The 12,173-nt window shown below is 38.8% G+C and overlaps 1 long non-coding RNA gene across 1 annotated transcript in view; it reads left to right on the top strand.

The window, feature by feature from the left end:
- Positions 1 to 2,570: 2,570 nt before the first annotated feature.
- LOC309614839 overlaps positions 2,571 to 12,173 on the top strand; it is a 154,526-nt gene continuing 144,923 nt past the window's right edge. The window contains exon 1 of the long non-coding RNA XR_014236416.1: positions 2,571 to 4,636. This is a non-coding gene — a long non-coding RNA (uncharacterized lncRNA). The remainder of the gene's footprint in view (positions 4,637 to 12,173) is intronic.

Below are 12,173 nucleotides of genomic sequence, written 5' to 3'. Positions count from 1 at the left end.
AGTGGATAACTGGCATTGAAGTAATTGAAACAAACTTTAGAGTGGGCTAAATAACTTCTGTGAACAACCACAAGGAACTATTTTGCAACCAAAAAAGTTGTGTGATGTATGGCTTGTCTCTGAAATGACAAAACTAGAAGTGCAATCCCTGTTCTCACTTTGGGACCAGGTTAGCGTTGCTGCTGGACTGGGGGTAAGTGGTGTAGAATGTGGTTAGGGCCCATCTTTCAGCTGTGTTAAATGAACCTTCCGGATTGGCATATCAGTGAAATAGATGGGGTCTTGGATTTCCATGGTAAAGAATTTGCTTCAACTGCTGCATATTCATTCATTCATTTATTAATTTATGCACTACATAGTTAACTGTCTCCTATGTGCAAAGCACTGGGCTAGGTGAAAAAATCGCCATGAAAAATATCACAATCCATGACCTTAAGGTCCCAACATCAAGTTGGTAGGAGACCGATGAGTGCAGTTGATGAGGAAATCAGGTGGTCTGGAACAAAATGGGAAGAGCTTATTTGTATTCAATAACTTATATTTTATCAGTAAAAGTTATTTACTGAGAATGAGGTGGAAATGGTTGGCCATTTGAGGAGCACTAGAAAGATTTGGAAAGGCCACGGTGAGAAAGGTGATAGGGTGATGGTCAACAAGGAATCTCAGAGCTGCCTAGTGGTGGAGAGGGCAGGTGCTATCAATAGGTAGCACTGATTTGTTTTGAGATCAGCCTGAACCTTTCTCATAAAACTGCCACCTGGCAATTAATGAGGACCAGGAGCACATAAGAAAGTCCTGTGGGCTGGAGGCCATTGAAGATGGTTGTCCCAAAACGGGATGCTTCTGTCTTCTTGAGGGAAGATAACTCAGGAAACACGGTTTGGGGAATAATTTCCAGGCTTTCCAAGGGCAAAAAAGAGGTAAAAATGAACTAAGAAAAAGTCATTAGTGATGAGTCAACATCACAGAGATGAGAATAAGAACACAATCTTTCAGTGCACCACTGAGGCAGCAGAATGTAGCAGAATTGCTGGGGCTTGTTGTAACTCTATGTTTAACCTTTAGAGGAACTGCCAAAATGTTTCCGAAGTGGCAATACCATTGTACATTTCAACCAGCAATGTAGGAGGGCTCCAATTTTATCACATTCTCATCAACACTTGTTAATTCTAGCCATTCTAGTGGGTAGGAAGTGCTATTTCATTGTGGGTTTTCATTTGCATTGCCCTTATGGTTACTGATGTTGAGCATCTTTTCACGTTGTTAGCCATTGGTATATTTTCTTTGAAGAAATGTCTGTTTTGATACTTTTCCCATTTTTAGCTAGGTTGTTTGTCTTTTCTTACTGAGTTGTAAGTGTTCTTTAAGTAGTCTAGATACAGTTCCTTATCAGATAAATGGCTTGCAAATATTTTCTCCCATTCTGTGGGTTCTTTTTTCATTTTCTTGGTTTCCTCTAAAGCACAAAAGTTTTAAATTTTGATTAAATCCAATTTACCTATTTTTTCTTATTGCTTGTTTTTGCTCTTGCATCTAAGAAATCATTGCCTAACCCAAGGTCATGTAAATACTCTTATTTTTTTTTTAAGAATTTAATAGCTGTGATTCTTACATTTTGGTCTGTGATCCATTCTGAGTTAATTTTTGTGTATGGTGTGAGGTAGGGGTCCAACTTCATACTTTTGCATGTGGATATCCAATTGTCCCAGCACAATTTGTTGGAAAGAACATTCTTTCGCCCACTGAATTGTCTTGGCAATTTTGTCAAAAATCAATTGACCCTAAATGTAAGGGTGTATTTCTGAACTTTAAATTGATCTATATGTCTGTCCTTATACTAGCATCACACAATCTTTACTGTAGCTTCATAGTAACTTTTGAATAGGAACTTTGGGAATTCAAATTTTCCAACTTTTGCCTATTATGGGTCCCTTGCATTTCCAAATGAATTCTAGGATCAGCTTTCCAATGTCTGAAGAAAAGTCAGCTGGGATTTTGATAGGGATTTTGTTGATACTCTAAATCAACCTGGGAAATATTGACATCTTAACAGTAATAAGTCCTCTGATCCATGACCATGAGATGTCTTTCCATTTATTTAAGTCTTTTTGAATTTCTTTCAACAATTCCCTGTAGTTTTCAGAGTATAATTTTTACACTTTATTTGTTAAATTTATTCCTATGTATTTTATCCTTTTAATGCTATTGTAAATAGAATTATTTTCTTTATTTTTGGATTGTTCATTGCTAATGTATAGAAATACAATTGATTTTTGTATATCAATCTTGTACCCTGCAATCTTGCTGAACTCATTTATTACTTTTAATAGATTTCAGAGGCTTCTTTAGAATTTTTCTATACACAAGATTATGTAGTCTGCAAAGAGAGAGTGTTTTACTTCTTCCTTTCTAATCTGGATACATTTTATTTCATTTTCTTACCTAATTGCCCTGGTTAGAACCTCTGGTAGGATGTTGAATCAAAGTGGCAAAAATGGACATCCTTGTCTTGTTCCTAATCTTAGGGATAAAAAATTCAGTCTTTCATCATTAAGTATTATATTAGCTGTGGGCTTTTGTAGGTGCTTTTTATCAGGTTGAAGAAGTTTCCTTTGATTCCTAGTTTGTTGAGTGTTTTCATCACAAGAGATATTGAATTTTGTCAAATGCTTTTCTGCATGATCATGCGACTTGTCTTTTATTTTATTGGTATGGTATATTAAGTAAATTGATATTCCAATGTTAAACTAACCGTGCATTCATGGGATAAGTCCCACTTGGTTGTAATTTATAATCCTTTATTTCTGGATCTGGTTTGCTAGAATTTGTTAAGGATCTTGGCATCTATATTCACAAGAGAATGGCTTGTTTTTTCCTGTGATGGCTTTGTCTGATTTGGTGTCTAGACTACATAAAGAACTCATACAACTCAATAATAAAGGACAACCCAACTAAAAACGGGTAAAGGATCCAAATAGACATTTCTCCAAAGAAAATATACAAATGGCTGATAAGAACATGAAGATGCTCAACATCAGTAGCCATCAGGCAAATACAAATCAAAACAGTGAGATAACACTTTACACCCACTAGGATAGCTAGAATCAAAAAGTGTTGGTGATAATGTGGTGAATGTTTAGAGTGGCATTATAAGAGCCCCAAAGTAGAAACAACTCAAATTTCTGTTAGCTGCTGAATGGATAGATGAAATGTGGTATGTCCATACATTGGAATATTAATCCTCAATGTAAAGGAATAAAGTACTAACACATGCTACAAATTGGTTGAACTTGGAAAACATTATTTTAAGGGCACAAAAGACCACATGTTATACAATTCCATTTATATGAAAGGTCCAGAATAGGCAAATCTATAGAGACAGAAAGTAGATCAGTGGTTGCCTAGGGCTGTGAGGTGGGGGATGGGAGGGTGGGGGGGAGAGGATTGTGGGGAAATAGAGAGTAATTGCTAATGGAGACAGCTTTTTTTTTTTTTTTTGGTGAAAGTGTTTTAAAATTGATGGTTGCATAACTTTGAATATGTGAATAGACGAAAAGACATTGAATTTTACACCGTAATTCACATACCATACAATTTACCCCTTTATCTCAATAAAATGGTTATGTGTATATATAAAAATTGATTCTGTGAGCTAGACATCGTGCCAAGTCTTTCACATCCATTACATTGTTTAATGGTGACAGCAACCCTGTTAGCAGGGAATATTATTACCATTTTACAAATGAAAAACACTGAGGCTTAGAGAGGTTAAGTAACTTGTCCCAGGTCATATAACTTGTAAATAACAGATTAAAGCAAGTAGCGTGCTTGTGAAGCCCAAAATTAACCATGGACCTCTTCTAGCTGAGGAGACATCTTATTTTAGTCCAATTTACCTCTATCTACTGCATTTTTTTCCATCCTTGGTCATACTCTTTGTATCAGTATAGGGGAAGAAAAATGGAGGCTAAAAGTGGAGCTATTTAAATAATGTGAATAGCCTTTTAAATTTGTACCTAGTAAAGAAGAAACAGAATGATCGATGCCAGCTATTTAAGATGACAGCTTAACTCTCTATGTGTTTTTTCTGTGTAGACACATTCTTCAAGAGAATTCACGTATGTGAACATTTTTTAAAAAAGACTGGAGAGAAGAGCTAGTTTCAAACGCTGATTTGTTCTGCAGCAAATTAAGGCAGGGGGATAAGGCTCTCTTTTCCTTTCTTGAAACTCTTGCCATCTGGTTCTCAGTGTCCCTTTAACATAGTTTTCAGGCTATGAAATTCTGTACATCTTTATGAGCTCAAGAATTGACCTTTGAGAGGGAAAAGTCTTATTTTATTATGCTGACACCACACATCATAACTCTTATTTTGCTTGGAGATCTCATTCACTGTCATCACCAACATGTGCAACAAGAGATACGTCATGTTTATGGCTAGAATATTCCTTTTATTTCCAGTTATAGTTTTCCCATAAAATCGCGACTAAAAATAATCTCCATGTGGTCATTGAATGTTATTGCTTGGAACAGAAATGCTAAAACAATTTGCTTATTTAGGATCCTGGGTGTTTCCCGACATTTTGAGGCATCTCAATCCTCCACGAAATATCTTTTCAGCCAGAGCAGTAGTAATGTAAGTCTGTGGCTTTTCTTTTCATGTATATTATGGGATTGTGTTACCTGCATAATATATTTGGTACTCCTCCCACGTGTATTGGAGTACAATGGGTAAATAATTATATTTTGACTCTTCTCTCCTAGATATTTTATAGCTATGATGGATGTTCTTTCAGGAATTGTTCATTAAAAAATAAAATTTCCCAATGGTATCCAACAATGGTAAAAGGCAGGGCCTGCACATTGTACTGAGATCCAAAAACTACTCGTATGCATCTTCAAAATTAGATTTTGTCTTCTACCTATCATCTTTTTCTATATGTACAAGTTCCCTCTTGAACTGGGTAAGCAGGCTGGGAGGGAGACCTTGCCCCAGGAGACCAAGGGCAGAGAAACAGAGGGTCCTTGGAGAATCCTCAAGGTCAAGCCCTGGGAACAAAATCCAAAGGGTTGGTGGCAGGGTGGGGGAGGGAATTTTGCAGGGGAAGAAGCAGAAAACAAAGTCCAGTAGGGAAGAGCCTGGCAGAACTAACGGGATAGGGGCAGAGGAAGGAGTGATTTCCATAAATGCAGGTGACTGTCTAAAACTTGGTACTTGTGATCTGATGCGGTGAAATGAAATGGCTCTGGATTTGGATCTGGGTTCAAATCTTGCTCAGTAAACTAGCTCAAGTAAGTGATTTTACCCCTCTGCACCTGAGCTTCTCATCTACTAAATGTATATCTTCATGATCCCATCAACACCATTACAATAACTGTCTCTTCCCAAATACCTGTAATATGCTAGTTATTTTACATAGATAATTGTGTTTAATCATCCATACAATCCAATGAGCTATGTTTTATTATCCCCATCTTGCAGATGGGGGAAACCAAAGCTCAGAAGTTTTAATTTGCTCAAGGTCCTTTCCTACAGCTGGAAAGTAATAGAAACAGGATTTTAATCCAAGTCTTTTGGACTCCATAGTCCCTTAGACCATTGGATTGGAATGACCTGGAACACATGTAACCAGAGGAATCCTAGACTCAACTGTAGAGATGCATTAGCATCTCTGGGGATGGGGCCCAGAATCGTGCATTTGAACTCACCTCTTAGGCGACCATTATGCTCTGCATAAAAGTACTTGCTACTCAAGGTGGGGTCTGTGGTCCAGGACCAGCAGCATCTGCATCACCTGGGAGCTTGTTAGAAATGTAAATTCTCCGTCCCTATCCCAGCCCTGCTGAATTAGAATCTTCTTAGAGCTAACTGGATCCCCAGGTGATTCATGTGCATATAAGGTTCAGTGAGGCCTGTTCTACAGGGTTGTTGTGAGGATAAAAGATACTAAATATAAAGTGTCTACCATATCAAAAGTACCATTTGTTACCATTCCCTTTTTTGATTGAATAGAAGGTAGTGTTCTGGGAGGGCCTACAAATATAGGGTTAGGGTAAATATCTGTTTTGCTCTCGCCTTCCTTTTGGGTCTGTGCCCAGTGCTGTTAGGTTGTTTTCCAGTATCTCCCACCCATCCTTCCTTTCCTGAAGCTTATCATGCTGTACTTCCCCTACCTACCCTTTGGTATGGAGTCAGAAGGTATGGGTTTGACTCTCGGCTTGGCCAATTACTGTCTGTGACCTTGGGAAAATCAATTAACATTTTTGACCCTCAATTTTTTCAATTATACAAAGAGGATGAGGAGGATGAAAATACTACATTTTATCACACTAAAACCTAGGAGTTAGTCCTATCTGCCATTATAGTTAGGGTATCAACTGGTGAAGTATGCACGAAACATAGGAAGAGAAGAAAAGTATTAGAATCTGTATTTTTTTCTAAATTTTAAACACTTCAACCCTTTAAATTTATTACTCATCTGTTTTAATGACAAAAATCTGCTTTTAGAAACAGGGTAGAAATAATCTATAATAAAAAAAAAAGTTTAGATCTAAATTCACAAAACTTAAAATTTGGCCAGAATCTTTAGGAAATTTTGCCATCCAAATTCCTGATTTTTATGGTAGTAGAAACAACAAGTGACTGTTTAAAATGATGGATTACGCTTCAAGATAAGTAAGGAGTAATAAGGAGGAGTAAGACGTGGAGATCAACTTCCTCCCCACAAATACATTAAAAATACATCTACATGTGGAACAACTCCTACAGAACACCTACTGAATGCTGGCAGAAGACCTCAGACTTCCCCAAAAGCAAGAAACTCCCCATGTACCTGGGAGGACAAAAGAAAAAAGTAAAAACAGAGACAAAATAATAGCAATGGGACCTGCACTTCTGGGATGGAGCTGTGAAGGAGGAAAAGTTCCCACACACTAGGAAGCCCCTTCACTGGTGGAAATGGGAAGTGGGCGGGGGGGGGAAGCTTTGGAGCCATAGAAGAGAGCGCAGCAACAGGGGTGCAGACGGCAAAGAGGAGAGATTCCCGCACAGAGGATCACTGCCGAGCAGCCCTCACCAGCCCGAGAGGCTTGTCTGCTCACCCGCCGGGGTGGGCGGGGGCTGGGAGCTGAGTCTCAGGGTTTGGAGGTCAGACCCCAGGGAGAGGACTGGGGTTGGCTGCATGAACACAGCCTGAGGGGGGCTAGTGCGCCACAGCCGGGAGGGAGTCCGGGAAAAAGTCTAGAACTGCCTAAGAGTCAAGACCATTGTTTCGGGGTGCGCGAGGAGAGGAGATTCAGAATACCACCTAAACAAGTTTCAGAGATGGACGCGAGCCATGGCTATCAGCTCAGACACCAGAGACGGGCGTGAAATGTTAAGGCTGCTGCTGCCATCACCAAGAAGCCTGTGTGCGAGCACAGGTCACTCTCCACACCGCCCCTCCTGGGAGCCTGTGCAGCCCACCACTGCCAGGGTCCTGTGATCCAGGGACAACTTCCCCGGGAGAACACGTGGCGTGCCTCAGGCTGTTGCAACATCACACTGGCCTCTGCAGCCACAAGCTCGCCCTGCATTCCGTACCCCTCCCTCGCCCCGGCCTGAGTGAGCCAGAGCCCCCTAATCAGCCGCTCCTTTAACCCCGTCCTGTCTGACCAAAGTACAGACGACCTCAGGCTACCTACATGCAGAGGTGGGACCAAATTCAAAGCTGAACCCCAGGAGCTGTGTGAACAAAGAAGAGAAAGGGAAATCTCTCCCAGCAGCCTCAGGAGCAGCAGATTAAATCTCCACAGTCAACTTGATGTACCCTGCATCTGTGGAATACCTGAATAGATAATGAATCATCCCAAAATTGAGGCAGTGGACTTTGGGAGCAGCTGTAGACTTGGGGTTTTTTGTATCCGACAGGCTAGTTTCTGATTTTTATGTTTATGTTAGTATAGTTTTTAGTGCTTGCTGTCATTGGTGGATTTGTTTTCTGGTTTGGTGGCTCTCTTCTTTTTTTATTACTTTTTTTAAATTTTAATAAATTTTTTTATTTTAATAGCTATTTTTTAGTTTGTTTTTTCTTTCTTTTTTTTCTCCCTTTTCTTCTGAGCCATGTAGCTGACAGGGTCTTGGTGCTCTGGCAGGGTGTCAGGCCTGACCTCTGAGGTGGGAAAGCTGAGTTCAGGACGTTGGACCACCAGAGACCTCCCGGCCCCATGTAATATCAATCAACGAGAGCTCTCCCAGAGATCTCCGTCTCAACGCTAAGACCCAGCTCCACTCAGCGACCAGCAGGCTCCAGTGCTGGACACCCCATGCCAAACAACTAAACACAGGAACACAACCCCACCCATTAGCAGAGAGGCTGCCTAAAGTCATAATAAGCTCACAGACACCCCAAAATACATCACCAGACGCAGTCCTGCCCACCAGAAAGACAAGATCCAGCCTCATGCACCAGAACACAGGCACAAGTCCCCTCCATCAGGAAGCCTACACAACCCACTGAACCAACCTTACCCACTGGGGGCAGACACCAAAAAGAACAGCAACTACAAACCTGCAGCCTGTGAAAAGGAGACCCCCAAACATAGTAAGTTAAGCAAAATGAGAAGACAGAGAAATATGCAGCAGATGAAGGAGCAAAGTAAAACCCCCCCAGACCAAACAAATGAAGAGGAAATAGGCAGTCTACCTGAAAAAGAATTCAGAGTAATGATAGGAAAGATGATCCAAAATCTTGGAAATAGAATGAAGAAAATACAAGAAACATTTAACAAGGATCTAGAAGAACTAAAGAGCAAACAAACTGATGAACAACACAACAAATGAAATTAAAAATTCTCTAAAAGGAATCAATAGCAAAATAACTGATGCAGAAGAACAGATAAGTGACCTGGAAGATAAAATAGTGGAAATAACTACTGCAGAGCAGAATAAAGAAAAAAGAATGAAAAGAATTGAGGACAGTCTCAGACATCTCTGGGACAACATTCAATGCACCAACATTAAAATTATAGGGGTCCAGAAGAAGAAGAGGAAAAGAAAGGGACTGAGAAAATATTTGAAGAGATTATAGTTGAAAATTTCCCTAATATGGGAAAGGAAATTGTCAGTCAAGTCCAGGAAGCGCAGAGAGTCCCATACAGGATAAATCCAAGGAGAAACATGCGAAGACACATATTAATCGAACTGTCACAAATTAAATACAAAGAAAAAATATTAAAAGCAGCAAGGGAAAAGCAACAAATAACATAGAAGGGAATCCCCATAAGGTTAACAGCTGATCTTTCAGCAGAAACTCTGCAAGCCAGAAGGGAGTGGCAGGACAAAATTAAAGTGATGAAAGGGAAGAACCTACAACCAAGATTACTCTACCCAGCAAGGATCTCATTCAGATTCGATGGAGAAATTAAAACCTTTACAGACAAGCAAAAGTTAAGAGAATTCAGCACCACCAAACCAGCTTTACAACAAATGCTGAAGGAACTTTTCTAGGCAGGAAACACAAGAGAAAGAAAAGACCTACAATAACAAACCCAAAACAATTAAGAAAATGGTAATAGGAACATACATATCAATAATTACCTGAAATGTAAATGGATTAAATGCTTCAACCAAAAGACATAGACTGGCTGAATGGATACAAAAACAAGACCTGTATATATGCTGTCTACAAGAGACCCACTTCAGACCTAGGGACACATACAGACTGAAAGTGAGGGGATGGAAAAAGATATTGCATGCAAATGGAAATCAAAAGAAAGCTGGAGTAGCAATTCTCATATCAGACAAAATAGACTTTAAAATAAAGACTATTACAAGAGACAAGTACACTATATAATGATCAAGGGATCAATCCAAGAAGAAGATATAACAATTGTAAATATTTATGCACCCAACATAGGAGCACCTCAATACATAAGGCAAATACTAACAGCCATAAAAGGGGAAATCAACAGTAACACAATAATAGTAGGGGACTTTAACACCCCACTTTCACCAATGAGCAGATCATCCAAAATGAAAATAAATAAGGAAACACAAGCTTTAAATGACACATTAAACAAGTTGGACTTAATTGATATTTATAGGTCATTCCATCCAAAAACAACAGAATACACTTTCTTCTCAAGTGCTCATGGAATATTCTCCAGAATAGATCATATCTTGGGTCACAAATCAAGCCTTGGTAAATTTAACAAAATTGAAATCACATCAAGTATATTTTCCAACCACAACGCTATGAGACTAGATACCAATTACAGGAAAAAAAATGTAAAAAATACAAACATATGGAGGCTAAACAATATGCTCTTAAATAACCAAAAGATCACTGAGGAAATCAGAAAATACCTAGAAACAAATGTCAGTGAAAACACGACTACCCAAAACCCATGGGATGCAGCAAAAGCAGTTCTAAGAAGGAAGTTTATAGCAATACATTCCTACCTCAAGACACAAGAAAAATCTCAAATACACAACCTAACCTTATACCTAAAGCAATTACAGAAAGAAGAACAAAAAACCCCCATAATTAGCAGAAGGAAAGAAATCATAAAGATCAGGTCAGAAATAAATGAGACAGAAATGAAGAAAAAAATAGCAAAGATCAATAAAATTAAAGCTGGTTCTTTGAGATGATAAACAAAATTGATAAACCACTAGGCAGACTCATCAAGAAAAAAAGGGAAAAGACTCAAATCAACAGAATTAGAAATGAAAAAGGAGAAGTAACAACTGACCCTGCAGAAATACAAAGAATCATGAGGGATTACTACAAGCAACTATATGCCAATAAAATGGACAACGTGGACAAATGGACAAGTTCTTAGACAAGCACAACGTTCTGAGACTGAACCAGGAAGAAATCGAAAATATAAACAGACCAGTCACAAGTAGTGAAATTGAAACTCTGATTAAAAATCTTCCAACAAACAAAAGCCCAGGATGAGATGGCTTCACAGGCGAATTCTATCAAACATTTAGAGGAGAGCTAACACTTACCCTTCTCAAACTCTTCCCAAATATAGCAGAGGGAGGAACACTCTCAAACTCATTCTGTGAAGCCACCATCACCCTGATACCATGAGTAGACAAAGATGTCACAAAAAAGAAAACTACAGGCCAATATCACTGATGAACATAGATGCAAAAATCCTCCACAAAATACTAGCAAACAGAATCCTTTAGCACACTAAAAGGAACATACACCATGATCAAGTGGGATTTATCCTAGGAATGCAAGGATTCTTCAATATATGCAAATCAATCAATGTGATACACCATATTAACAAATTGAAGGATAAAAACCATATGATAATCTCAATAGATGCAGAAAAAGCTTTTGACAAAATTCAACACCCATTTATGATAAAACCCCTCCAGAAAGCAGGCACAGAGGGAACTTATGTCAACATAATAAAGGCCATATATGACAAACCCACAGTCAACATAGTTCTCAGTGGTGAAAAACTAAAACCATTTCCACTAAGATCAGGAGCAAGACAAGGTTGCCCACTCTCACCACTATTATTCAACATAGTTTTGGAAGTTTTAGCCACAGCAATCAGAGAAGAAAAAGAAATAAAAGGAATCCAAATTGGAAAAGAGGAAGTAAAACTGTCACTGTTTGCAGATGACATGATTCTATACCTAGAGAATCCTAAAGATGCTACCAGAAAACTACTAGAGCTAATCAATGAATTTGGTAAAGTAGCAGGGTACAAAATTAATGCACAGAAATCTCTTGCATTCCTATACACTAATGATGAAAAATCTGAAAGAGAAATTAAGGAAACACTCCCGTTTACCACTGCAACAAAAAGAATAAAATACCTAGGAATAAACATACCTAAGGAGACAAAAGACCTGTATGCAGAAAACTATAAGACACTGATGAAAGAAATTAAAGATGAAACAAACAGATGGAGACATCTACCATGTTCTTGGATTGGAAGAATCAACATTGTGAAAATGACTATACTACCCAAAGCAATCTACAGATTCAATGCAATCCCTATCAAACTACCAGTGGCATTTTCCACAGAACTAGAACAAAAAATTTCACAATTTGTATGGAAACACAAAAGACCCTGAATAGCCAAAGCAATCTTGAGAAAAAAAAAGGAGCTGAGGGAATCAGGCTCCCTGTTTTCAGACTCTGCTGCAAAGCTACAGTAAT

Source organism: Balaenoptera borealis (genome assembly GCF_965194805.1).
Source record: "Balaenoptera borealis genome assembly, chromosome: 17".
In the NCBI taxonomy this organism is placed as follows: Eukaryota; Metazoa; Chordata; class Mammalia; order Artiodactyla; family Balaenopteridae; genus Balaenoptera; species Balaenoptera borealis.
The sequence above is the reverse complement of the archived record's forward strand: the minus strand, read 5'-3'. Positions and strand labels throughout refer to the sequence as shown.